Genomic DNA, 27560 nt, shown 5'->3' with positions numbered 1-27560 from the left:
ACGTTACTCAAGGAAAGTGGGCTCTATCTCTCCAGGGTAGACAGAGCATGTGGCACCCTGTTTGCTACGCTTGCCTGGATGGAAGAGATTGATTATCATCTTTGCTTTTTAGATACTGTCTTTCTTCTCTTCTGTCTTCCCTCCTGCCCCCACTTTCTGTACCTGATACCCAGGTTAAATCACCACAGGGCTGTATTCATTCGCATGATTAGACATCACTCCTCCTCTGTTCACCCCAAATAAGGTCCTCTTTCCCTTGGGCTGTTCATCAAAGTGTCAGGCAGTTGCCAACCATCATGGGATGGGTGGGTCCAGGTTTGTGTCTCCAATGCAAGAAAGAATTTGAGGATGAGACATGGGAACAAAATGTATTTGCATTCAAAGCAAAAGCACATGCTGGAGGGGAAGTACAGGCATACCCAAGAATGAGCTGCACTCAGATGGGTTGGGAGCCATCCTTTTATATGATCTGGAGACACTGGGAGTGGTATCTGGGCTGGGGTTTAACTGAATATTCATAGAGGTTGGGGTTTAGGGACAGAATTTGCACACTACCCATTTCCCTGTCATTTTTTTGGAACTTTGTGAAGTGCCATGGTGTCAGGGACATGATGGGAGTAGGAGTGTCAGCCATGGAAATTTTATTATAATTATATTATAATTAGCTAAAGGTCATCAGAGGGAAGCAACTGGTAGCCATGTTGATTATACTGTGGTTTTCCTCTGCATGGGATGGGGCAGAGGTTGGTCCGAGCAGGTGGAGCTGCAGAAAGGGGCTGGTGACCTCAGCTCCTTGCTAGCTACCTCTTGCCTACATCAAAACCATGGAAGACAGTTTAAATCCCCCAGGAGAATGAGCCTGTGAGAAGTTTTAGCATCCCTGAAGTTATGGGGGGAGGAAGTTAGGCTTATGTTTCTGTAAGCAGATTTATCATCAAATTTTTCTTCTCATGATATGGTTTCATATAATGTATCCTGGAGAAAGAAGTCTTTGTTCAGCAATATTTTCTTCCACTACCAAAGGCTTACTTGTACACTCACTAGTGATAGGCTTCTTGGTATATAACAAATACTTGGCAAAAAAAAAAAAAAAGTATAACACTCTTGATCATTGTAAACTCAATTTTGTTTTATTCTATCATTTTTTATGAAGTATAATACATATGCCTGAAACTGCACAAAACATAAATGGACAACTTAATGAAATATTATAAAGCAAATTTCCATTTAGCCCCCATCAAAGCCAAACGCTAGAATTTGACAACAATGTGTAAGTCCCACCATCCCATGGCACCTTTCCTGTCTTCTCCAGAGGGAACATTCAACCTGACTTTCTTTATTTGTGGATGCTTTCCTAACTCATATTTTGCATAATTTTTTTTCCATTTGAGAGGCAAAGACAGAGAGAGACAGAGCAAGCACTCCCATTCACTAGTTTACTTCCCCAAGTGCTAAGGGCCGAGTTGAAGCTGGGAGCTAGAAACTCAATCCAGGCCTCCCATATGAGTGGCAAAGACTTAATTACTTGAGCTGTCATCTCCCGCTGCCTCCCAGGGTGTGCATTAGCAAGAAGCTGGAATGTACAGTGGAACCTGGACTGGAGCCCAGGAACTCTGATATGGGATACAGGCACCTTTACAGGTGCCTTAATCGCTAGGCAAATGCCTGCTCAGGGGCAGGAAGCACAGGCAGAGAGTGAAGCTTCGCCAGGTGATAATATGAGAAAGGAAAAGAGAGCAGAAGGGAGGGCCAAGAGCGATAGACAACAGAATCCATGCTGGAGATTTTTAACAATAATGCAGAGAAGTTCAATAAGAAAAGAAAGAGTAAGTAAAGGTCTTAACAGGTTGCAAGGAAGGTAAAGGACTGGCGTAGCCCATGAAAACACATGCAATAAAATTAAAACAAAGAGACAAAGAAATCAGAAAAAGAGAAACGAGGAGAGGTTGGTGATGTGATGGCAGGTTGAAAAACTGCTGGCTTGGACACTCTGGCAAAAAAAAAAAAAAAAAAAAAAAAAAAGGACCTAAATGAAAGATCTCTGTGAGTGAGATCCCAGTGGAAAGAACAGGTCTTCAAAGAAGGAGGTACCTTTCTCTGAAGGGAGGAGAGAACTTCCACTTTGACTATGACCTTGTCTAAATAAGATGAGAGTCGGAGAACTCAAAAGGCTTCCATAGCCTTGGAAACTCATGACTGGAGCATAGGGAGATTACTGATGCCATAAACAGGAGTGTCAGTTTGTAAAGTCAACAACAGGAGTCACTGTGCACTTACTCCTCATGTAGGATCTCTGTCCTTAATGTGCTGTACATTGAGATTTAATGCTATAACGAGTACTCAAACAGTATTTTTCACTTTGTGTTTCTATGTGGGTGCAAACTGTTGAAATCTTTACTTAATGTATGCTAAACTGATCTTCTGTATATATAGAAAATTGAAAATGAATCTTGATATGAATGGAAGGGGAGAGAGAGCGGGAAAGGGGAGGGTTGCGGGTGGGAGGGAAGTCATCGGGGGAGGGGGGGAGCCAATGTAGTCCATAAGCTGTACTTTGGAAATCTATATTCATTACATAAAAGTTAAAAAAAAAAGAAAGAAAAACTGCTGGCTTGTTATGCCAGCATCCGTGCCGGTTTGAATCCAAGCTACTCTACTTCCTATCTAAAGTGTCTGATGTATCTGGGAAGGCAACAGATGATGACCGAAGTGCTTGGATCTCTGCCACCCACCTGGTAGACCAGGGTGGACTTCCAGACTCCTGGCATTGGCCTAGCCTAGACCTGCCTGTTGGAGGGAGTATATCAGTGGATGGAAGATCGATCTCTCTGTGTATCTTTCCCTCTGTCACTCTGCCTCTCAAATAAGTGAAAATAAATAAATAAACCCTTAAAAAGATCCACTGTTGGTGCTGTACATCCCATGTCTTTGGGCAAATCCATAATGGCCTGTATTCATCACTGTGGTATCACATAGAGTAGTCTCACTACACTAGAAGTCCTCTGTGTTTGCCTGTTCATTCCTCCTCCCCCTGGGGCTTCTAACAACCCCTGGTCCTTATTATAGCCTCCATATTTTCCCTCTCTACTTGATGAGATCACGCAGCAAGATTCAGACTGGCTTTTTTCACTGAAAGAATTTCAGATCCTTCCATGTGTTTTCATTGCTTGAGAGCTCATTTCTTTCTCACGCTAAATGATATTCCATTGTCTGTGCCTCCCACAACTGATGTATCCACTCACCTACTGAAGCAGCTCTTGGTTGCTTTCAAGTGTTAGCAAGCATGAATAAAACTACAATGAACATTCACATGCAAGTTTTTGTGGACTCAAAGTTTCCACTCCTTTGGGTAAATACGAAGCAGTGCCATTGCTGACTTGTAGAGTACACGTGTGTTCAGCTGTGTAGGAAGCTGCAAACTGTTTTCCAGAGAGGCTGCGCATGTTGCATTCCAGGAGTCAATGCGAGTTCCTGTTGCCCACATGTTCGCCAGCCGCTAATGCTGCCAAGGCTCTGGACTGTGGCCACTTTAACACGTGAGTAATGACATCTTGTTGCTTTAATCTGTCATTCCCTGATGACACACGATATTGGGAATCCTTTCATGTGGTTCTCTGCCATCCATGTATCCTATTTGGGGAGGGGCCTGCAAAGATCTTTGGCTCATTTTTAAATCAAATGGTTTGTTTTCTTTTATTAAGCTATAAGAATTCTCTGTGTATTTTGGAAACTGTGTTTATCAGATATGTCTTTTGCAAATATTTTCTCCTGGTACCTAGCTTGCTTTTTCATTCTCTTGGCAGTATCTTTCTCAAAACAGAGTTTTAATTTATCAAAGACCAGCTTGTCAATTATTTCCTTCATAGATAATGCCTTTGGCATTGTATCTAAAAACTCAGGCCAAAATCAAGGTCACATAGGTTTTCTCCTGGCCATTTGGGGAATGTACCCGTGAACAGTATCTCTGCTCCCTCTCTCTCTCTCTCCTTCTCAAAGAAAATTAAATAAAATTTAAAAAGAAGTTTGTAGAAAATGGAACTTAAGACAGGTTATTATACGTAAAATTTTGAAATTCATGCACAGTTTTTCCATAATATGTGCCTGTGATGAACCTTTGGAAGACTCTTCATGTATATGTGTGTCTGTGTGTGTCTGTATAGTAGGAAAGAGCTCATCTCCCAGCTAGTTCATGTTTTCCTTTTCTCTAGGGATGATTTACAGATTGGCACGATTGTCAAAGTGAAATATATTAACATTTAGATATTATCTTAATAGGTATGGCTAAGGCTTAATTCATGCTAAAATCTAATCTATAGGGGCCGGCAGTGTGGCAAAGCGGGTTAACACCCTGGCCAGAAGCGCCGGCATCCCATATGGGCGCCGGTTCAGGTCCCAGCTGCTCCTCTTCCGATCCAGATCTCTGCTATGGCCTGGGAGAGCAGTGGAAGATGGCCCAAGTCCTTGGGCCCCTGAACCCGCATGGGAGACCTGGAGGAAGCTCCTGGCTCCTGCTTTTGGATCAGTGCAGCTCCAGCCATTGCAGCCAATTGGGAAGTGAACCATCGGATGGAAGACCTCTCTCTCTCTCTCTCTGCCTCTCCTCTCTCTGTGTAACTCTGGCTTTCAAATAAATAAATAAATCTTAAAAAAAAAAGAAATCTAATCTCCATTGGGAGGTATTAAGAGGATAGGAACTTAATCCAACCATGATGTTTGGAAGAGGGACCTGTGTGAGGTAGTGAAGATTAAATGAGACTTTGAGGCTGGGATACTAATTCAGTGGCACCATGGCTTCACAAGACAAGGAGCAGAGACCCAAGCTACTGGGCTCCTCTCAATGTGCTGCCCTACAGAGAGTCCCCACACCAACAAGGGACCTGACCCAATGCAACTGCCTGATCTTGAACTTTCCAGAACTCAGAACTGTGACCCATGTAACCTTTATATTCTTTACAAATCTCTCAGTCTGTGGAATTCAGTAACAGCAACAGAAAACAAATCAAGACAGATACCACTCACTCATTCACAATCATTTGGATTCCATGAGCTTGGAATAGGATTGTAAAGAAAACTCAAATGGACCTCATTCTCAAGACCTTTCTCTGCAAAGGATGCTGCTCTCTTAAAAACGGCATTTAAAATAATGAATAAATACTACATCAAAAGAAAGCCATTTATCTACTCAGAAAGCATGTGTATCAATTTTTCCAAAGGCACGTGTCCCACCCTGCGGTGTTTTTCTCCCTCCTAGCCTGTGCAGCATTGTTTGTGTGGTGTTAAGCAGATCGCCCAGCTATTCAGCAGGGGCCCTGCTTGGTATAATGTCTTGTTTTCTATGTGCAGATAAATGTAATGCTTTTAAACAACATGCTGTTGCAGCCGCAGAGATTTCCAGCTTTAACAATCTAAGTTGTTGTTTTTTTTTTCCCCCCCTTGTAGCCAGGAACTGGATCAATAAAGTAAAAGTATAATGACTTTCCCTGCTTTATTTTAGTAGGTTATCTGACACTATTTGCTTGTTTAGTCTTAGTCAATATTGGTGTCTCCAGGGAGGTGGAGCTGATAACCTTCCCTAAACCTGCTTCTCCACAATCTGAAATAAAAAGCCAAGCCAAGACAAAAGGACACACGGATGGGGCTAGGGATTCTGAAACTGTCTCTCAAGCAAAATGAGGATGCATGCTAATTTTTATTAGCCTGACCCTTGCTATTACTGAGAGCTGTGGCCGCTGCACTTTCATCTGGGGGTTTTGGTTGTGTCCATAATTAGTTCTCAGCTTTGAGGATGAGTAATACTGGGTCTGTTTTGCAAAGGGGCCAGGCAACCACATGGCTCAGCTGTGGCCCCCTGGCTCATGGCTGTCGGTGCAGGAACGGATTGGAAAGCTCAGACACAATGAATTCTGCTGCGTTTCTCAAACATGAGGAAAATAGGAAAGTCTTCTGTGCATATCCTTATTCTTGGGCCCTGACAAGTGTGCTAGGTGGTGAGGTGGTCGTACACCTCCCTTCCTCCTTTCCTGTAACGTTCCACTCCTTTTTTTCCCTCTCTCCCCTGATTCCTAGAAATGCTCACTTCACAGGATTAAGATCCTTAAAAAATTGCTGGAGCTGCTTGGTATGATTGAGAAAATAAGATTCTGCCTAGAATAATCACTACCCACCTCCACCCTATCCTGTTTCCTCCAGCTTCTGGCTTAATCCAGACAGCCAGTATTCGTGGGTGCTGTTTCCTCCGCATTGGACTTTTCACTATAACCATGACAATGGTTATAAGGATGGTTATAAAGATGTGGAATGATTTCTTGTCAAGAATTAAACATTGCATTTCTTCTCAGGAAGCATCAGCAATATCCTTGCATGAAGAAACCTCACCCTATGACTGTGGTCATTGTCTTGATTCTTGTGTTGTTTTTTTTTTTTTTTTTAAGATTCACTTATTTGAAATGCAGGGTGACACACAAGAGTTCGTCCATCCATTGGTTCACTCCCTCAAACACCTGCAACAGCCAGGGCTGGGCCAGGCAAAAGCCAGGAGCCATGAGCTTCATCTCTCTGAGTCTCCTACGTGGGAGGCAGGGACCCAAGTGCTTGGACCATCATCTGCTGCCTCCCAGCTGCATTTACAGAAAGCTGGATTTTAGAAACTTAGGCAGGATCTGATGCCAGGCACTCTAATCAAGTGTGTCCCAAGAGGTGGCTTAACCCGCTGTGTTGCAATGATTGCCCCACAAAAAAAAAAATGTTGCAAGCTGTAAACTTGGTACCAAGAATTCACTGTGGTTGACATTACTTTGGACCACATGGAACATATCTGTGACATAATAGAGAAAATGGAAGCCGCACCAATTTGAATCCTGGCTCTGACCTTGAGTAGCTGTGTGACCTTGAGCAAGTCATACTACGTCTCTCTCTACTTCTATAAAAAAGAAGTTGAATTAGGTCAGGCTTTGTAGTGTGAAAATGTTCTGATTTCTAGTTTTCTCTCCCACAGGACAATGGCAGAAACCTACGTACAACTGGCAATATGTATGTACAATGGAACAAAATATTCTCAAAACATTATAATTCGCAATTGAGGAAAATATGAGTAGATTTATAAGGAAAATATATAGGAGCTGCCAACAAAATAAACCTTTTAACGCTTTTCCCTCATCTCATCATCTCTCATGGCATTCCACTTAGGAAGTCTCACCCTTCCTTACATGTTTTGTAGAAAAGAAATGAGAGGCCGGCACCGCAGCTCACTAGGCTAATCCTCTGCCTGCGGCGCTGGTACTCTGGGTTCTAGTCCCGGTTGGGATGCCGGTTCTGTCCCGGTTGCTCCTCTTCCAGGCCAGCTCTCTGCTGTGGCCAGGGAGTGCAGTGGAGGATGGCGCAAGTGCTTGGGCCCTGCACCCCATGGGAGACCAGGAGGAAGCACCTGGCTCCTGGCTTCAGGTCGGTGCAGCACCAGCCATAGTGGCCTTTTGGGGGATGAACCAACAGAAAAGGGAGAACTTTCTCTCTGTCTCTCTCTCTCTAACTGTCTAACTCTGCCTGTCAAAAAAAGAAAGAAAGAGAGAAAGAGAAAGAGAACGAACGAACGAAAGAACGAAAGAACGAATGAACGAACGAAAGGAAGGAAGAAAGAAAGAAAGAAATGAAATGAGGGAGAAACCAGGTAATTTTCTGAGGCCAGTTTCTATCACGAGTGCTTTCAATATATTAATCTGCTATTTCAAGCACATTATACATAAAGTCTTTGGAGAAGCTTTTATTTTTATGTTTGTTTTGCTGTGCTTCAAAAATCAAATTGTTTTAGGCACCCAAAGATAGGCATTCAATACACGAGTCCTAGAATAAATTAAATTAAATTAATTTTGTTTTAAATAAATCTTCCCCCTCCATATTTGTGCTCCATTCCTGTTGATTTTTACAAATATTTATTTATTTAAAAAGGTAGAGAGACAGAAACAGACAGAAAGGCTCAAAGAGAAATCTCTGCCCTGTTGATTCAATCCCCAAGTGCTCATAACAGTTGGGCCTGGGTCAGACCAAAGCCAGGAGCCAGGAACTCAAACTGAGTCTCCCATGTGGATGTCAGGGAGCCAACTGCTTGAGCTAGGGTCTGGGTCTGATGCCTTCTAAGGTGTGCCTTAGCAGGAAGCTGAAACTAGACTCCGAGCCAGGACTCAAACCCAGGCACCCCAACAGGGGATGTGGGCATCCCAAGCGGCACCAAAGTCCCACTCCAAGCCCTGGCAATCTTTAAACAACAGACTGAAATATGAATTTATTTACTAGCTTCTTTCTAGGTATTTCTAGACTAACATCTCTTAGCCTGAGTTTATAGTCTACAACTAAGGAGCTTACCATCCCTCTGAATGTAAAATAGGTTTTGAATCCTTTGAATAAAGTTAAAGATGTGTGTCCACAACTGTACAGTTTTTTTCCTGAGTAGACATTTCACTTCTTTTTTCAGAAATTTTAAGATGTCTTATTCTTAAAGGAAACAATGACTCCTAAAAGGATAAGAATTACTGTTCTAGGTATTAATTTAAACTTACTAAACTTACTGATAATGTAAGATTTATTTTTTTAATACATGAAACTTGTATTAAAATTAAATAAAATTTAAATAAACATTATTTAATTTAAAATTTATATTAAAATAAAATATTTAAAGCTCAAATAAAATTTTAAAAATCTGACAAGAACATTTATATTTTCCTACTGTCTTAGCTAAATTACTTGAACTAAGTTCTGCATTTGAACTGCTTGATGCATACGTGTAAAGAGCACCCCAAATTCTGAAATGTCTGCTGTATAGGTTAGAACTCTGACACCAGTGCCAAGGAATTCTATGTGTTTTTTCACGACATTTCTCTTGTGGTTAAAAGTTTACAGGCTACATGTATTGGTCTTAAGAAAAATCCTTTTGACTTTGTGGCGTGATCTTGAAGGTCAGTGGTCACCCTGGAGTTAGTGGGAGGGTAGTGGGCAGGATGATGCAGAAGATGAAAATAGCCTTGATTACAGGACTAGTGCGGGTGGACCATCTGCAAAACGGCCAAAGCCATCGTCATAACAGTAGCTTTCACAAAATTTTAAAAACTGCTACTCTATCCTCATTATTATTGACATATTAAGGAAGACTTTGCTATTCTTTGGAAAGGTATTTATTTTGCTTCCCAGGACAATTCCGAAGAAAGATGAAATAAGTATTTGGAAATGAAGTTTGTTTTCTCAAGTAAGAAATAAAATTCAGGCCGTGAAAATGACACAGACTACTAAATTCACACTGTGGAAACGTAGTACAATATTCAATAATACATACAATCCTCGAAGTTGGCAAGTGCATTTTTATTTTCTCTTTTTAAAACAACTGTTAAATTGTGATGTCAATGCCTTTTAGCTTCTGTTAAAAGAAATCCATGCCATGAGTCATGGCGGCAACATTTCAAGGAACTGACAAGCACCAAATGGTGAAAACGGGACGGTAGATGGAGGAATGTCAATTCTTTATAAGTAGCAGGGAGTTAAAGGAATAGAACCTGACGGGAAGGAAGAGTGCTTGACACAGACCTGTGGGAATCCTGAATTCACACTTAGGAAGCCTGTAAAAACACCCAGAGATGACGCCAGTGAAAGGAAAGGGACTGCTCTTCTGCCTGTGTCTTAAGAGGGCCAGCTGGCGTGTGTGCTTGTGCTGTCCTATGCTCCACGTACAACTACAAGGCCTTAAGTAAACAATCTGTGTTGACAATAACTTGGATGTTTCCTCTCCTCCTGTAGCCATATTTTGTTTTTCTTTGAGAAGAGATTATTGAATTCTTTGAAAAATATATATTCCAGGGGCCGGCGCTGTGGTGTAGTGGGTAAAGCTGCTGCCTGCAGTGCCGGCATCCCATATGGATGCCAGTTCAAGTCCCAGCTGCTCCACTTCCGATCCAGCTCTCTGCTATGGCCTGGGAAAGTGGTAGAAGATGGCCCATTGGCCGGAGCTGCAGCTTACTAGGCTAATCCTCCGCCTTGCGGCACCAGCACACCAGGTTCTAGTCCCGGTTGGGGCGCCAGATTCTGTCCCGGTTGCCCCTTTTCCAGGCCAGCTCTCTGCTGTGGCCAGGGAGTGCAGTGGAGGATGGCCCAAGTGCTTGGGCCCTGCACCCCATGGGAGACCAGGAGAAGTACCTGGCTCCTGCCATAGGATCAGCACAGTGCGCCAGCCAAAGTGCACTGGCCGTGGCAGCCATTGGAGGGTGAACCAACGGTAAAGGAAGACCTTTTTCTCTGTCTCTCTCTCTCTCCCTGTCCACTCTGCCTGTAAAAAAAAAAAAAAAAAAAAAAAATGGCCCAAGTCCTTGGGCCCCTGCACCCACGTGGGAGACCCGAAAGAAGCTCCTGGCTCTTGGCTCCTGGCTTCAGATCAGCGCAGCTCCAGCCATTATGTCCCTGTACCATGTTGGGAGACCTGGAGGAAGCTCCTGGCTCCTGGCTTTGGATCAGCACAGCTCCAGCTGTTGTAGTCAACTGGGAAGTGAACCAAAGGATGGAAGACCTCTCTCTCTCTTCCTCTCCTTCTTTCTCTGTGTAAATAAATAAATAAATCTTTAAAATATATATATATATATATATATATATATTCCAGGGCTGGCACTGTGGTGTAGCAGGTTAAGTCTCTGCCTGCAGTGCCAGCATCCCATATGGGAGCTGGTTCGAGACCTAGCTGCTCCACTTCCGATCCAGCTCTCTGCTATGGCCTGGGAAAGCAGTGGAAGATGGTCCAAGTCCTTGGGCCCCTGCACCCACATGGGAGACCCGGAAGAATCTCCTGGCTCCTGGCTCCTGGCTTTGGATTGGCGCAGCTCCAGCCATTATGGCCAATTGGGAGTGAACCAGCGGATGGAAGACCTTTCTCTCTCTCTCTCTCTGTCTCTCCTTCTCTCTCTGTGTAGCTCTGACTTTCAAATAAATAAGTAAATCTTTAAAATATATATACATATATATTTCAAAAATGTTTAAAAAGTTCTTTTGTGAAATAAATTTTATTAGACTGTGGGCATCCAAAGGCTGTCAACCTGTCCCATCCTCGCTGCTGCAATGGCTGTGAAACACAGAGGGTGAAAAGGAGGCTCTCAGCAAGGAGGAGCTCCCAGAATACCCGTTGCCAACCGAATCGAGCAGGGGCCACAGCACCAAGGACTGCTGAAGACTTGGGTGGGGACACAGGTTGGTGGGGGGTGGTAAAGAGAGAGAAAGGATTAGAAGATGATGGAGGACTGAGAGGAGGAAGGACAGAGTCCTGGCCCAACCAGCTCAGCAGATGCCCTATTAAGTAGTTAATTATTTCCCTTTGATGCTGGCTTTTTAAAAAAATCTTTTATACAACAGTTTTACTGTCTCTGATAATTACCCTGTCTCAGATAACTCTTTTAAATCTAATGAGGCGTGGCAAGCTCTGCTTAACAAGGCAACACATCATTAACTTCTTGCCTCTTTATTTGTCATCTGATCACACTCAATTACTGTATCTCCAGCCAGATAGGCAGCCTGTCACTGGCCGCTGGCAGAACAGGGTGAGGTGACCTCCTGTCAGGGCCCTTAGCCATGGTGCTTAGTAAACACTCATCCTTCCCACAGCCCAGGCGTGCGGGGCCTCCTGTATTGCTGGGTTTTGCACTTACCTCGTAACAAGATCCCTAGGCAAGGACGCCTTCTCCCTCAATCCCTGCTCTCAAGACCTTGCAATGTTTTGTCTCTAAAGACCCTGGTAGGGGTTGGTGCTGTGGTGCAGTAGGCTGAGCCTCTGCCTGTGGCACTGGCATCCCATATGGGCACTGGTTCATGTCCCGGCTGCTCTTCTTCCAAACCAACTCACTGCTTATGGCCTGGGAAAGCAGTGGAAGATGGCCCAAGTGCTTGGGCCTCAGCACCCATGTTGGAGAACTGGAAGAAGCTCCTGGCTCTTGGCTTCGGATCTGCTCAGCTCCAGCCATTGTGGTCATTCGGGGAATGAACCAGTATATGGAAGATCTCTCTCTCTCTCTCTCTCTCTCTGCCTCTCTCTGTCTGTAACTCTATCTCTTAAATAAATAAATAAATCCTTAAAAAATAATAATTAAAGTCCCTGATAGAGAAATAGTGAAAGGGACTCTCATGCCCACTGGGTTTAGCTCAAAGATTTTGGGTCTAGCTAAATTTTTACTACTTGTGTGATGCTTTAGACAAACTACCTACCCTCTCTGAACCCGTTGATACAAAACAATAACATGATATTTCTGAGAGTTGTCTAGAGGTTGTAATGAGGTCATTGTTATCTACGTTACCCAAGTCACATAACCCTGGGAAAAAAAGTAAATAGGAAAATTCCTTCTTGTCTACTTTTGGAATGAGTCATGGTATAAATAAATGGAGATTCAAGACACTACCAATCAGAGGGACATTTTTAGGGCAGTGGTTAAGATACCTCTGAGGGACAATTGCATCCTGTACTACAGTGCCTGACTTAAGTTCCAGTTTCCTCCACTTCCAACCTAGCTCCCTGCTAATGCACACCCTGGGAGTCAGCAGGTGATGGTTCAAGGACTTGAGCCTCTGCCACCCATGTGGGAGGCCCATATAGTGTTCTGGACGCCTGGCTTCAGCCTGGCCCAGCCCTACCAGTTGTGGAAATTTAAGGACTGGACCAACAGGTGGAAGATCTCTCTCAACTTCTCTCTCTCTCTCTCTCTCATCTCTCTGCCTTTCAAATAAAATGAAGATAAGGAAATTAAAATTTTAAAAACCACTTTGTCAAGAATCTGTTTCTTTAGATCTCCTCTCTCAGTACAACCCAATGACCTCCTGGTGTAGCTTTGGGGAATCTCTTTGGGATTTACTTTTCGGCATCTTGCCAAGTTGCAGGCCGTGTGCTGCATGGCCTTTGTGAGAAGGGTGGTCTCCGACTTGGGCAGCTCATCTTCTGATATATGACACTTGGGGAATTGCAAGGGCCCATTGGAGATGTTAGCCTGGCTTTTGTCACTTCCTTGGCCTGTGGGCCCCAGAGGAATTACTTATAACGGAAGTGGAGGTTTTGCAGTGAACTTCGCTCTGTCTGAATGTGGCAGAGAGCTGGGATTTCACGCACAGAACCATCTCTGTCTATCGTCGCTTCATACCCCTCTTCTTGCTTTGTCACAGTCCTAGAGTTGTCTGTTTCTGCAAGTGAGCTTCAGGAGCGAGGTCACAGAGAAAGCTCTCCATTTTCTCAGGAGGACTGCAGGCCTTTGAAATCCATCTCAAACATATTTCTTTTCTGGGTCAGTTTTGAGCATGTATTTAGGGGCGCTACAAGGTCAAGGTTGAGCCACTTGTCACCTGTTCCCCATGTCACCATGCTGTGAATCTGTTCAGTTTACAATAAACACTGACAAACTACACTTCCACGCCTCATAATCTGGGAAGACCACTGGACTCTGACTATTCACACTCCCTTCCTTGGTGCAGAGTAGAGGACAACGGGGAGAAGAAAATGTATGGGGTTCGTTTATAAAAACGTCAGAAACAACAGGAGTTCTCTACGGGGTTGGACGACCCCTGGAAAACCACACCTTTCTCCCTCACTGCTGCTTTAAGGTACCCAAGGGTCACGACCTGGGTGCTTCTTTCTTGTCAGTTCCCTATGATCTAGAAGTTTCTTTTTCTCATGGACTGTAACAAAGCTCCTCTACTTTGCTCACAGCTTTATGTGGGAACTGCAGAGCTGTGACTCGGTCATCTTCATTAGTTCATGACTTTGTCATTAAAAAGTGACACTTCCAGTGAGAGCTGGGCCCACACTGACGGCTGTCACCTCGGGAGATCCCTGAGAATCCAGTCTGCCTTCCACGGGAGGTTCCTCGGGGGTGGAGGCACTTTCTGTCCCATTCTCCTGTGCACCCACACTGCTGAGTTCAGTATCTTGAGCAAAGTAACAAGCAGCAAGCACTTCGGGGGTGAATGGATGAAGTCCTCCAGGCTGCACGATCTATAGTTTGCTGAGGAATGAGTGAGGCCCATCTCCTAAGCTACATGGTTTCAGTGGCTAACATGGCGACCTCAACATGTCCAATCATTGTTCTTATTACCACAAGTACATATTCATTCATTTCTTTTTTTTTTAAATTTTTTTAAAGACAGAGTGGACAGTGAGAGAGAGAGACAGTGAGAAAGGTCTTCCTTTGCCATTGGTTCACCCTCCAATGGCCCCCACGGCCGGCGTGCTGCGGCCGGCGCACTGTGCTGATCCGATGGCAGGAGCCAGGTACTTCTGCTGGTCTCCCATGGGGTGCAGGGCCCAAGCACTTGGGCCATCCTCCACTGCACTCCCTGGCCACAGCAGAGAGCTGGCCTGGAAGAGGAGCAACCGGGACAGAATCCGGTGCCCTGACTGGGACTAGAACCTGGCGCTGCAAGGCAGAGGATTAGCCTAGTGAGCCACGGTGCTGGCCCCATTCATTTCTTTCAACCTGGTTAATCAAGCACTTACCCTGTACCAGCACTGCTCTCAAAAAAAAAAAAAAAAAAAAAGTACTACATTTATAAGATTCAACTTTCTGATCCATAAGAAGGTATAAACTGAGACGTTTCCCCAATGCTAGCCATGGCAATGAGATTGAATGAAGCATCAGACTCAACTCTCTCTCTCACAGTCATCCTTATTTTAGTGTGTTTTGTGCTGGGATACAGAACACCAGAGACAGGGCAAGTTAGAATGAACACCCACACGTTAGGCTCCTAGTTCTGGTGGCTGCAAGTCCCAGAGGGAGAGCTGCCTCCACTTGAGGCTGCACCATCCCGGGGGGCAAGGGCAGGAAGACAAGAGGGCAAAGTGTGAGGGACGAGGCTCGCTTTGTAGCAACCTGCTCTCCTGAGAACGGCCTGAATCTGTGAGGGCAGAGCCTTCCGAGCTACCCACCTGTTGAATGTGTACTTACAGTGAAGGCTATTTTTCTTTAAGATTTATTTATTTGAAAGGCAGAGTTACAGAGAGGCAGAGGCAGAGGCAAAGGCAGAGAGAGAGAGAGAGAGAGAGAGAGAGATCTGCAACGAGCAGAGCTGGGCCAATCTGAAGCCAGGAGCTTCTTCCAAGTCTCCCACACAGGTGCAGGGGCCCAAGCACCTGGGCCATCTTCTGCTTTCCCCGGCCACAGCAGAGAGCTGGATTGGAAGTGGAGCAACTGGGTCTCGAGCCGGCACCCATATGGGATGCCAGCACTGCAGGCAGCGGCCCTACCGGCTATACCACAGTGTAATTTTCAACATGAGCTTCAGAGAGGACAAACTTTAACCCATACCTAGTTCCCTCTAGGTTGTAAAATGTCTGCATTTTTCACGATGGAGGAGAAACCTAGTCTCTTCCTTTACTCAGCAACGGGAAATAACTGGTGCCATTGAGTCAACAGGTGAAGTCTAATCACACCACCAGCGAGCAAGCCAATGTCCATTGGCAACTAAGCTGCTTGCTTCTGCTCCCTCGCCATGCATTCTGACAGCCACAGGCCTTCAAGTCGTCCATGTGCCTGCTGCTGCCATAGATTAGCTGCCCTAACTAATTCTGGCCCATGTCAGAAGTACATGCCCTTTCTACAATCTCCAGTCTCCCGGTAGGAAAGATTAAGAAGATGCGCATCTGCTGTTTGTAATCCTGTAAGCTGAATGAGCGACAATGGGCAGGACTCTTTGGGAAGTAAATGTAGCCGATGCAGCAGAAAATAGTTCTACTACAAATAAGTGCAATGGAGGTTTACTAGGAAATGGAAAAAAAAATCCACTAATGTTATCTCAGGACATCCAATAGTCCTCCTTTCCTTTCTTTTTCTTTCTCTCTTTTTTTTTTTTCAACATTATTTATTTGAAAGGCAGAGTCACAGAGAGGCAGAGGCAGAGGCAGAGAGGTCGTCTGTCTTCCATCTGCTGGTTTACTCCCCAGATGGCTGCAACAGCCCAAGGGGAGCCAGGAGCCAGGTGCTTCCTCCAGGTCTCCCACGCGGGTGCAGGGGCCCAAGGAGTTGGGCCGTCTTTCACTGCTTTCCCAGGCCACAGCAGAGAGCTGGATCGGAAGTGGAGCACCTGAAACTAGAGTCCGCCTCCATTTGGGATGCCAGCCCCGCAGAGCAAGGATTAACCTACTACTGGGGTACAGCGCCAGAACCGCGCCCCACCTCTTCCTCCGCCCCCACTTTTTTTTTTTTTTAAGAAAAAGATTCTGCGTCGCTAGGGTGTCATACGACAATTACCCACTAGATGGTGGCATTCATCCGTTTATGTGACACTGTGCGAGTCTTCCACTAAGCTGAATTCAATATTGAGATGTGAAAGCTAGGGGGCAAGATTTCCTTAGAAATAACATCAATTTAAAAAAATTCTTTTCATCCCTTTCAGGAGAAAATTTCTATAAGGTCTCAATCTAACCTAATTGCAAAACTCAGCTTGTAGCAAGGAGACAGTGGATGTGAAGGAATTTGGCGACATATGGGCAATAATGTTCTAGAGGTGAGCAGCGGAAATACCCAGAAAAGAACATAAATCTCCATGGAAAAGCCTCCAGAATTTTCCAGAAGTTTTGCCACTGCCGGGGAAAGGTCTTGGATCCGTGTGCTTACGTCTCCTTCGAACGTCTTCTTTGATATTCGAGGATCCGTGTAAGGGATCCTCCACCGTGGGCGAGAGAGGGAAAAGACAGCCACCCCCACGGGGCCAGGGAAGACTCCGCTCGCCATCTGGAAGCCATAAAAGCCACGCTCGGAAACATTCGATGGCGTGTCTTGGGAACGGTGGTCATGTGTCAGGCCTGTCCTGGGGCGGGAGCTGGCACCGCGATGCGGGAGATTCCGCCTGTAGGTGTCTCGGCAGTGGTGACTGCAGAGGAAAAAGAAAAGGAAACCCCCTCCACGCTGGCCGCCGGCCTGGTCCATCCCTTCCCCCAGCTCTTCCTTTGCTTTATCATCTTCATGTTTAGCCTTTTCACATTTTCCTGCAAAATTTTAATGAATAGTCATTAGTGTGTGTGCACGCGGGTGTCGGCTGGCATGTAGGGGGGATGGGTGTTTCCGATTCAGAGAACTCTGGTTGATTTTCCAGGCTTCCGTGCCTGTGACCACGTCTGAAACCCAAGGTGGGGGGCAGAGGGAGGTCGCCGAGGCCGGCCAAGGGGGCGCTCCCTTGTGCTCTGTCACCAGGCTGACGAGATGCAGATGACCACTGCCTTTCAGACCACCCCATGGGCGTCCAGTTTCATTAATGTCAACCTTATGAGGCCGATGACTCCTCGCTGCCCTGGAAGGGGATGGGAACATGCTGCTGAGAGCAATTCAGGCCAACCTACCAGTCAACCGGTGCTTGTGTGGCCTCCACAAATGTGAAGTGTGTCAGATGCCACCAGCCCAGCTCTATGTCTTTACCACGCTTGTTGTATGCCTAGGGAAGAATTCGTTGCTTAACCAAGGTGGCTAAGAGCCCTCATTTGGGTTGCCTTCCACAACTGGCTTTATTAGTTTGCTTTTTAATTAAAGACAAGGAAGGGTGTAGGGAGCAGGACTGAGTGTCCGCAGTCTCTGGAAATGTCTGGTGGCGTTTTCCATCCTAAGTCTCTGAAAGAGATGATGGGGTGTGTCCGTTCTATGTGACAACCCAAAGGATGGGTAGCAGGATGGTTAAGAAGATGTTGGATGGGTGCATAGACACTCATATGTGGTGGAGAGTTGAACTTCATACTCTGGTCTATTTTTCATAATCATAAAGGGAATTCAGAGGAATGCAAAATAATTTATCAATTCAATTCATAGAGAAATCCCACTAAAAAAAAAAAGAGCTGTTTGCACATTTTTGGGTAAAATGAGCTAGCTGGAGCTATGCCAGTCAGGTGCTGCAGGAATGTGGGGGGAAGGCTGGGTCTGGCCATGGGTGCAGGCTATGGAAGAAGCAGGCAGCTCTGTGAGGGGAACAGGGCTTCCCTGTCCCTCCAAAGCAGAGTAGAAATTCTGAGCCAAAACAATCAAGACCGCGATTATTTCTTCTTGAAGTGCTACAGTCGGTCTTATAAGACCTCCATGGAACCCTGTGTGCGTCTCCATTTCAAGGGGACCCTTGAGGGACAAGGTTAGCATCATTGTGACTTGAAGAGACCCTTTGAGAATCGTTTGACCCAAGCGCACTCTGCTGGGCAGTTGGCTGCCGGAGGAAGACAGGTTTTACCCTGATGGAGAGTATAACTGATAAGATTTGCGCTCTGTTGTCCAGAAATCAAAATGTTCAAGTTGGGAGTCATTTTACAAAATACTCCTGGAAAACTTTTCTGGAGGTATTAGACTCCTCCCATGATGTCTGCATCCCTGGGTCTGTACATGTGCCCTGAAAAAGTTACTTTAAAACAACACAATTAAGACTAGGTCCACCCAGCCCTTCTGCTTTTTGAAAAGGGTCGCCCCCCACCACCACCACCACGAGATTTGTTGTTCTATGGATTGCTTTAGGTACAATGGACGAGCTTGATTGCAATGCCACATGCTTCAAATATTTTTACTGAAACTGAGCAGACCACAGGGAGAGAGCCTCAGTGACCAGGGAGGCTGTGGCAGTGCCCCCTGGGGAGAAAACAGAGATGGCTTCAAAGGTTTGGGCCTTGTGATTAATAACAAGAAAACAGGCTATAAAGGTACCAGGACAGGTTTGGAGCTTTCATTTTTACGTCCTTGTCTGTGGCTTTTTCCACCTCAATAAATCTGAAAATGGTGTCGGATTCTGATTTTTCCTCTTCCTTTGCTTCTAGAGAGACATCTTAAGGAACTAAAGGTTCGTTTGGTTAGGTTTTACCGCCTTCACCACTGGAAAGGAAGAAAAGGGAAAGATTCCGCTGGTTTCCAGATGTTCTTTCCAGTGATAGCTTGTATTCACATTGCTTGTTACTCATGAATATCCAAAATAAGACATGCTTTGGGGATGGGGGTGGACAGATAACTTTTCTTAGTTTGTAAAGTAGCCTTAAAATAAGAACAACAAAGTAAGTTGTTCTGATTCCTGTTACGTATCGCATATGAAAATGTGCTATTTGCAAGACACATAAAACTATTTTAGAAATACTTACTGGTTTTTCTCTACCATTCAGTGTATTTTCCACATCTCATTGGTGTGGGAATGTGGACGTCACTCGTATTTGTGGCTTATTCACAGCCCTGCTATTAGTCGGAAGATGTTTCTTAAACTTCCCTCCCTCAATTTCCTCATCTTGTGAAAATAAAGTGGCATTGTTACCTATGATTAAAGTTATTTTGAAAATAACTACAACATGAATATTGCAATGGAATTTCTTCATTGAAGTCACCAGCAAATTATATTTGTTTCTTCCCCATCTCATTCGTTTATAAATGTTGTCCTATCTGAATGATATAGAATCCAATGCAATTGCAGATGTATGATATAGTACAGTAGGGTGGACCAGAGTCCTAGTATTATGGGACTGAAAGAAACCTACTATTTAGGTTCCATGATGTCCCAAGACGAGCAATGGGAGCCTTTCCATCCACTTCACCAACATCAACTTTTCACATCTTCTGCAACAGCACCCAGACTGCCTCTGAAATATGCCATTGCCCGTGTAACCAAAATTAATTGAATTTTCTACGTAAATAAATATGTATAATATATTTCATTTTCAGTCATTGCCATATAGATGAAATTGGCTCTGGGTAGCAATTAGCATTGCTGAGTGAATCTATAATTAATACTCAGTCTTTCTTTGCCACCATAGCAGTTTTTAAGCAGGACAAGCTGATGTCACAGTGATAAGCTTTTCCTTTTCTTCAGTGCTTACTTGACTGATCGCACTTAATATTAAGTGAACATGTCTTTGGGAAACAATTCATTTTCATTGGATACGCTGCATTGCATATTGCCTTTTATGTGTGAAAATGGATTGGTCAGTTTTTTTTTTTTTTTTAAAGCTGTTCGAGAGATGATGACTGTCAGAAATGAAACTGGCACAATAGTATTTGATTCAACAAATGTTGATTCGTACCCATCACTATGTACCAGAAACTGTGCTGAGTTTGGGACATATGGAAATTAATTATACTCTGCCCTATGGTCTTGGCTTTCTGGAAAAAGTGTAGATGGCTGACTCTTCTGCCCTGTCCTTTTCTGCTTATGCCTAATTAAAGTCAAGTCCTCAACGCTCTTCCTTTTCAAAATTCATTCATTCATTCAATGAATCTCTACTTAGCATTAATGATGTGCCAAGGCACCGTGCTGGGTTCAGGCATAAGAGAAAGAGCAAAATCACATCTTTCCAGGCTCTTGGTGTTTATACTTCAGTGGGGGAGAAAGATGTTAATCAAAGAATTGTCAGAATCAAATGCAAAATGACACTCATGACAGGTGCTATGAAGGAGAGGTACAGGTGATTTTTGTGGTGAGAGTGATCTACAAAGCAGTAAGCATTTGGGGAGCCCACAATATTATTTTTTCCTACCATTTTGCTCATGGCGTACCTTCATGGATTTTTTTTTCTTTGCCTTGTGGAAAGATAATTAACAAAATCCATAGTATTTATTTGTGTGCCAGTAGTTTCCTTCCCAGGAGTATGGTCAATGCTGTAAATTGCATCATGAAGACTAGGGCAGCCACTGGAGACCACTAGAATTGACACTATCCCTTCAGAACTCATGGGGGACTACAAAACACAGCACATTTAACTTAAGTATCAAGGAACATACACCCCTATGCTCTTGCCCATGTGTCATGACTCCTCTCAGAGCAGAACTTCCAGCAAGGCACCCTTCGTGTGCTCTCCCCACTACAGCGACAGCTTTCAAAACCTGAACGTGAGTCTGAGCATGTTGCCACTTCATCTAATGAAATTCCCACAAAGCCCACCATGGCCTGACTCCTGTCCCTCTTTTTTCTTTAATCTTGCCCCAAACTCTGCCCTTCCTCAACTCATCCTATCCCCTTGCACCTGACGCAGTAGCTAATCCTCACTGGGGGAGTGAGGAATGCTTCCCTTCCCCACTGTGCTGATTCAGCCCCTCCTCCACTTTCAGATTCCAGGCCCAGTGGTCATCCCTGTCCCCTCTCCACGGTCAGATGACTCATGCCACCCAACTGTGCCTCTCTAAACAATTGTCTGGAAATCATGGTGGACTTGTTCTTTACCCAAGGAATGATGGGAAAGATTAGTCCGTTTAAACAGAGTGACATTTCCGTTACAGAACTGGCTGCCAATATGAAAACTCAAATTTCTATAAGATTCTAATGATGGACAGCCAGGAAAGAGAAGCCGTATTTCCCACTATGCAGACATATTTATAAGTCTTTTTTTGATGGACAACTCTATGAGCGTTTGTGTCGCAGCACCTGTTTGCTTTGCTCTGTATATTTACCCAATGACTTTTATTTTGGACACCATTGTGGGATTATTACTCATATTGCCTGGAGCAAAATTAGTGTCCTGGATCCTGGAGTGAAGGGATTATCCCTTATTTGTGTGTGGAGAGTATGGTAAGCAACAAAGGAAATCTAGGTTGGGTGGATTTAGCCTTTGTGTTGTAGAAGGAGAAAGTGGTGTGGAGTTTCTGTTTACTGAGAGCTTCAGCTTAATTTCTCACACTGTGGGCTCCCATAGAAGGTTCTTTGTCGGATCACTGCTACTCCTGTGTTCAGCTAACAATAGGAGTTTCAGGAGCTAAAATGACCAATGTGCTATATTGGTCAGGGTTCACTTGCAAAGAGCAAGGTCTGCTCAGGTTAGTTTAAGCAGAGAAGGATTTATTACAGGGTTTTAAATGGACTCACAGAATCATTGTAGGACAGAAGAAATTGAAGAAAGCATAGGGTGAGTTTTCAGGAACTGCTCTCAAAGCCACACCACAAAAATGGGCCACAAAGAAGTCATAATTCTGGCATCATCTGAAAGTGACCTGCCATTGTTACAGGAAGTCCACTGTCACTGCTTTGTCCAAGTAGCACCAAGATGCCTTCTCCTTGGCTCTCCTTTCTCTTTTTCAGTTCAGAATTCCCAGTTCCAAGCAATTGCTTCTGATTGGTAAAACACAAAATATATCAGCTATTCTCTGTCAGGGTTCTCAAGAGAACCAAAGCAAATAGGATATTCATGAATCGATTAACAACAGAGATAGATTCTGAAAAATGCATAAGTAGGCAGTGTTGTGTTCTTTTAAAAAATTTATTTTATTTATTTGAAAGACAGAATTACAGATTACAGAGAGAGAGAAAGAGAGGTCTTTCATCCACTGGTTCACTCCCCAGTTGGCCACAATGGCTGGAGCTATGCCGATCTGAAGCCAGGAGCCAGGAGCTTCTTCCAATTCTCCCACGTGGGTACAGGAGCCCAAGGACTTAGGCCATCTTTCACTGCTTTCCTAGACAACAGCAGAGAGCTGGATCAGAAGTGGAGCAACCAGGACTTGAACCAGTGCCCATATGGGATGCCGGCACTGCAGGTGGTGGCTTTACCAGCTACGCCACAGCACCGGCCCCAGGTGTCGTATTCTTACACAAACTAATATGGCTATGATGTTGCTAGGTAATCTTATGGCATCACTAGCATATATGCACTTTTATCATTGTTATGTGGCACACAACGATATATGGAGAAATGATTTCTTACAGGGATTTGGTGCATGTGTTTATGAATGACTGGCAAGTCCAAAATCTGCAGGGGTGGGGGTGGGGGGGTCGGCAGGCTGGAGACCTAGGAGAGCTGATCATGTAGCTCCAGTCCAAAGGCCCATCTGCTGGTAGAATTCGTTCTTGCTTGAGGGGGATCAGATGTTTGTTCTATTTAGGGCTTCAGCTGGTTAGATAAAGCCCACCCATATTTTGGAGAGCAATCTGCTTTACTCAAAGTCCACTGATCTGAATGCTAATCTCATTCAAAAGCCATCACAGAAACCTCCAGAATGATGTTTGACCAATGTCTGGTCACTGTGGTCCAGCCAAGTTGACACACAAAATTAACCATCACACGCCCATTCACAAGGGAGTCCAACAAATGTCTCTCTTACCCACTCCCTGAAGTGTAGGATGCAACCCCAGAGAGAGGCTAGGTGTTGTATGATGCAGGCATCACAGGAGGTGACTGAACCCACTGTGCCACAATGCCAGCCCCCTGGGTATAACAATCTTAATAATTAAGGTAATAATAATGTTAATTTAAGGTTGTAAGCCCCTTAGAGGAAGGAATCCTGTCATTTATTTCTTTGTATTTCATGTATGTAATGTAGAATGGGGTTAGCTAGTGCCTGTGTGATAGGATAGTTGTCTTTGAAATAAGTAATCACTTGGGGCAGGTGCTTTGGCGAAGTGGGTAAAACTGCCGCCTGCAGTGCCGGCATCCCATATGGGTGCCAGTTCGAGTCCTGGCTGCTCCCTTCCAATCCAGCTCTCTGCTATGGCCTGGGAAAGCAGTGGGAGATGGCCCAAGTCCTTGGGCCCCTGTACCCATGTGGGAGACCTGGAAGAAGCTCCTGGCTCCTGGCTTAGGATCAGCACAGCTCCGGCTATTGTGGCTAACTGGGTAGTGAACCAGAGGATGGAAGACCTCTCTTTCTGCCTCTCCTTCTCTCTGTGTGTAACTCTCTGGCTTTCAAGTAAATAAATAAATTAAAAAAAAAAAGAAAGTAATCACTCAAATACTTGTTCAATGTCTAAAAGAATGAATGAACGAATGAATGATAGTCCTATAAGCAAGATGAAACAGGAGGATCATGGACCATGCCTGTTTCTGTTAAATGATTTTTCAGCCCTGAAAGCAATGCCCAGCTCTCAAGCTTTGCCTTTCCCACTGGTACAGCCACAAACCTTGCTTTCCATCTCAATGCCTCAGTCATCATTTTTGGGACATCCTGGATCAGCAGTTACTCCTCACCTCTGTAGTGTGACTCACTCCGAGAGCTTTAGGAAATTCAGATGTCTGGGCCTCACTCATAGAGTTCAGCAAGTCTGAAGTGGAGCAGAGTGTCTGGAGGTTTCGTGGTATTTTTGATGCACAGGAAATGATAAAAGGCACTGTCCTAGGTACAAGACCAAGATCTCTGCTCTGTTAAAATTTTCAAGGCCTTAAAAGTAGCTTTATTTTTGTTCTTCTTCATGATACGCTTTATACTGATGGAAAGATGAGTCTATATTTTGCTTCATATCCTACAATGGGAGCACTTCCATCATACTCGCCCTAGTGAGGTCTTTCAGGGAGTGTTTCAAACTCTCTCATCTGATTGGAGGTTGGCTAAATTGTGATCACATTGCTGAAATACACAGATACTCATTCTTTGTCACACTGGTTAACAGGATATTAGAAGGAAATTCTAGAAAGTCACAAAAGACCTGAAGAAATCCTGGTGTTTCCTCTCCAATTCAAAGCAATGTTCCCTACCATCCACTGAGCTCCAACTGTGCGTTAGACCTTGTACTTGTCGTGTAGCATTTTCTCACCTAAGCTTCATAACAATCCAATGGGTAAACTGTCATTTAAAAAAGATTATTTATCTGAAAGGCAGAGTGACAAGGAGAGAGGAAGAGACAAAGAGAGAAGAAGATTTTCTACCTAATGATTCATTCCTCAGATGGCTACAATGTCCGGAGCTGAGCCAGGCTAAACCCAGAAGTCTGGAACTCCAACCAGGTCTCCCACAAGAGAGGTAGGTGCCCAAGTACTTGAGCTACTTTCTACTGCCTTCCCAGGCACATTAGCAGAAAGCTGGATCAGAAGCAGAGGAGCCAGGACTCAAACCAGCACTCTAGTGTGGGATGCTGGGGTCACAAGTGGAAGCTTAACCTGCTGAGCCACAGCCTTGGCCACTAGTGGGTAAGTTGCCTTATCCTCTTCTTAAAGATGAAGAAAGATAGGCTCTCCAAGACTAAGTAATTTAACCAGGGCAAAAGGACACATGGCTCTAACTGCAATGCCCTTAACCACTCTGCCATAACTATTGCCTACCTAAAATTCTACTGGAAGGAGAAGCCAAGCAAGTATTAACTAAAGCTTCTTTTAGCTTTTCTTTGGAGTTTGTTGTCCCTTTCTGTTAAGTGAATAGAATAGCAAAAGCAAAGCAAAACAAAAATTTGTAGTGCTCTAGTAAGTGGATAACTGTTGTGAGTTGCATGTTGGACCATTCTTCTATGGAAGGGGATTCGGGCACCATCCTGTTATTTTCAGATTAGGACTGAATTTGAATTAAATTCCAGCTTCCCACATAGACCTTATCAATCAGGAATGTCTCATTGACACTTGCCAAGGTCTCCAGTTCTCACGTACCTAATTTCTTTATAGTCATCTTCCTTAAAAGACAAAATATAATGAAGGTTTGCAACTGGTCTTGACATCAGTACATCAGGACAATGGAAGAACACACAGAAACTTGCCACTGGAAATATTTTTTGGTTGTTGTTTATTTTGATGCAAAGTTTGATGTCTCATCCACCAAAGACATGTCTTAGAAACTGCCAAGCTCAAGAGGCCACAGCAGTAATGTGGACACAGCACCAACCTCACAGAGCCAGAAGGAAGAGTATTGATAAAAGGAAGTAGATCACTCTTCCTAATGCAACGTATGTGAGAAATTTCACCTGGAAAACAAAATTATCAGCATCACTGCAATTGAAAAACAGTAAGTATTCAAACAAATGTCACTTCAACTTCACTGGATTTTCAGATACTCTGATTTCCTGCTGGAGTTTTCCCAGGACTAGGTAAATACCAGGTAAAAAACCACCCCAAAACACAGAGGTTGAAAACAACAAAAACACTTATTTTGCTCTTGAATCTGTAATTTGGGCAGAGCTCAGCAGGGAAGGACTTATCCCTGCTTCACTCGCTGTCAGCTAGGGCAGTTTGAAGGCTGGGGGCTGCAATCTGTGGAAGCTCATTCACACTTACGTCTGGTGATTCCTGATGGTTACTGGCTTACACGTGAGCTAGGCTTGTCTGCCAGAGCACCCACGTGTGGCCTCGCCATGTTGCCAGGACTTATTACAACATGGCAGCTGGATTCCAATGGTGAGTGTCCTGAGACAGAGTAACGAACAGAAACCGTATCACTGGTTACCATTCAGCCCCAGGAGTCCTGCAGCATCCTTTCCAGTGCAATGCAGCCCACAAAGGCCAGCCCAAATTCAGTGGAAAAGGAAATAGATTCTACCTCTTCATGGAGGAGGTAGCAAGGTTCCAGAAGAGCAGGTGGGGCTAGACACATTGCTGTGTACATTATTGGAAAATACAACCTGCCCCAGGCTCCATTGTGTAAGGCCATGTGGAAGTAGCATCACTCTTTGATGGAAGATGGACACTCTGAAAATCATGGTAGTGTATTGTGCCATCAGTCTCCAAAGCCAATCTTCCATCTGTTTGAGGAAGAGCTTTATTCTCATAGTGGTGTTGAACGTGTCTATTTCTCCTCTTAGCTTCTGCTATCCCACCATAGTTCAAGGCTCATCACACTACCCCCCCCCCAAGACTTTTCTGGTTGGTCTAGTTTACCATATTCTTTCCCTTCTCTGAACTTTTACTCTCTGTATCACTGACAAGGCCCTATACACATTTCATCCTATTATGAGTTAATTTTCTTGTGTGCATGTTTTCCTCTCCACTAGATAATAAGCCCTTAGCATCTCTCACAACGGTTTGCACAGAGTGGGTATTCAACACAAAATTTTCTATTAAACATTAATGATGTCACCATATAGTTAGTCTCCCTGGGTTACATATCAACAAAGAAGACAATTGCAGCCCTATGACCTATTATAAAAATGTAACATCTCACTTGAGTGATCAATTGCTCATCAAAAACAAGACAATAAATGTCAGATTTGTCTTCTTGTTCTTCTGATCTTTTTGCAATCATGGCATCATATCACTGGGAATGGGAAAAATTGGATAGTTGCATAATTGCTTAGACATAAAACATACTGAGACATTTAGATCTGGAGGTGGTAAAAATGAAGCAGCCGGGAAGGGTCAGAATTAATGGAATCTTGTTGGATATTCCTCACTTTCTCACTTTGTGTGGGAGAAGAACAGGTCATGGGAGGGTGGAAGGAATGGCTATTTCAAGTTGCTCCAAAAACTTGGAGTAGACAGGAATAAAGTCGCTATTGGGTCAAGTTAGTATTGGTTAGAGTTAGTGAAATCGGTGAGGAAGGGCCTTGGCATTTATTTGTTTGGAAGGAGTTTAAAAGACCTTCCAACAAAGCATTCCAGCTCTAGCTAATGCAATGCTTATGATTTGTCACAAGCAATATCCATTGACTTACTGAGGCTCTGATTTTTATTCCCTGTGGATTGAAGGTTGCATGTCTTTCTTAATCTGAATAGCTCAACGTGGAGAGAATTTGTGTGCATTCTCCTCCATGTCTTTGCTTAAGAATATCACTCCCAACTGGTTTCAGTAATGCCTTCAGCAGAGGAGGTAGCAGACACACCCTCCCTCCCACCCCCAAGAACTTGAAGAATGTGCCCCGCTTAGAAGTATGAAGCAGACCATGAGATGTGCTCAACAGCTGTGGACACCCTGGAGCTAAAGGGGAAAAAGATTGAGTATCTGAAA

General features: G+C 44.3%; 1 long non-coding RNA gene across 2 annotated transcripts in view; it reads left to right on the top strand.

Moving 5' to 3' along the window:
- LOC103350891 (uncharacterized) overlaps positions 1–7147 on the top strand; it is a 28183-nt gene extending 21036 nt beyond the window's left edge. The window contains exons 3-4 of one of the 2 annotated variants that reach the window (XR_518733.4): positions 3431–3536; positions 6995–7147. This is a non-coding gene — a long non-coding RNA (uncharacterized lncRNA). Of the gene's footprint in view, positions 1–3430; positions 3537–4316; positions 4443–6994 lie in introns of those variants that run through there. The other variant, XR_011381581.1, reaches the window with a different exon arrangement.
- The last annotated feature ends 20413 nt before the right edge of the window (positions 7148–27560 follow it).

This window comes from Oryctolagus cuniculus, chromosome 13 (assembly GCF_964237555.1).
Source record: "Oryctolagus cuniculus chromosome 13, mOryCun1.1, whole genome shotgun sequence".
Classification (NCBI taxonomy): Eukaryota; Metazoa; Chordata; class Mammalia; order Lagomorpha; family Leporidae; genus Oryctolagus; species Oryctolagus cuniculus.
Note: the sequence above shows the minus strand (reverse complement) of the source record. Positions and strands in the feature narration are given on the sequence as shown.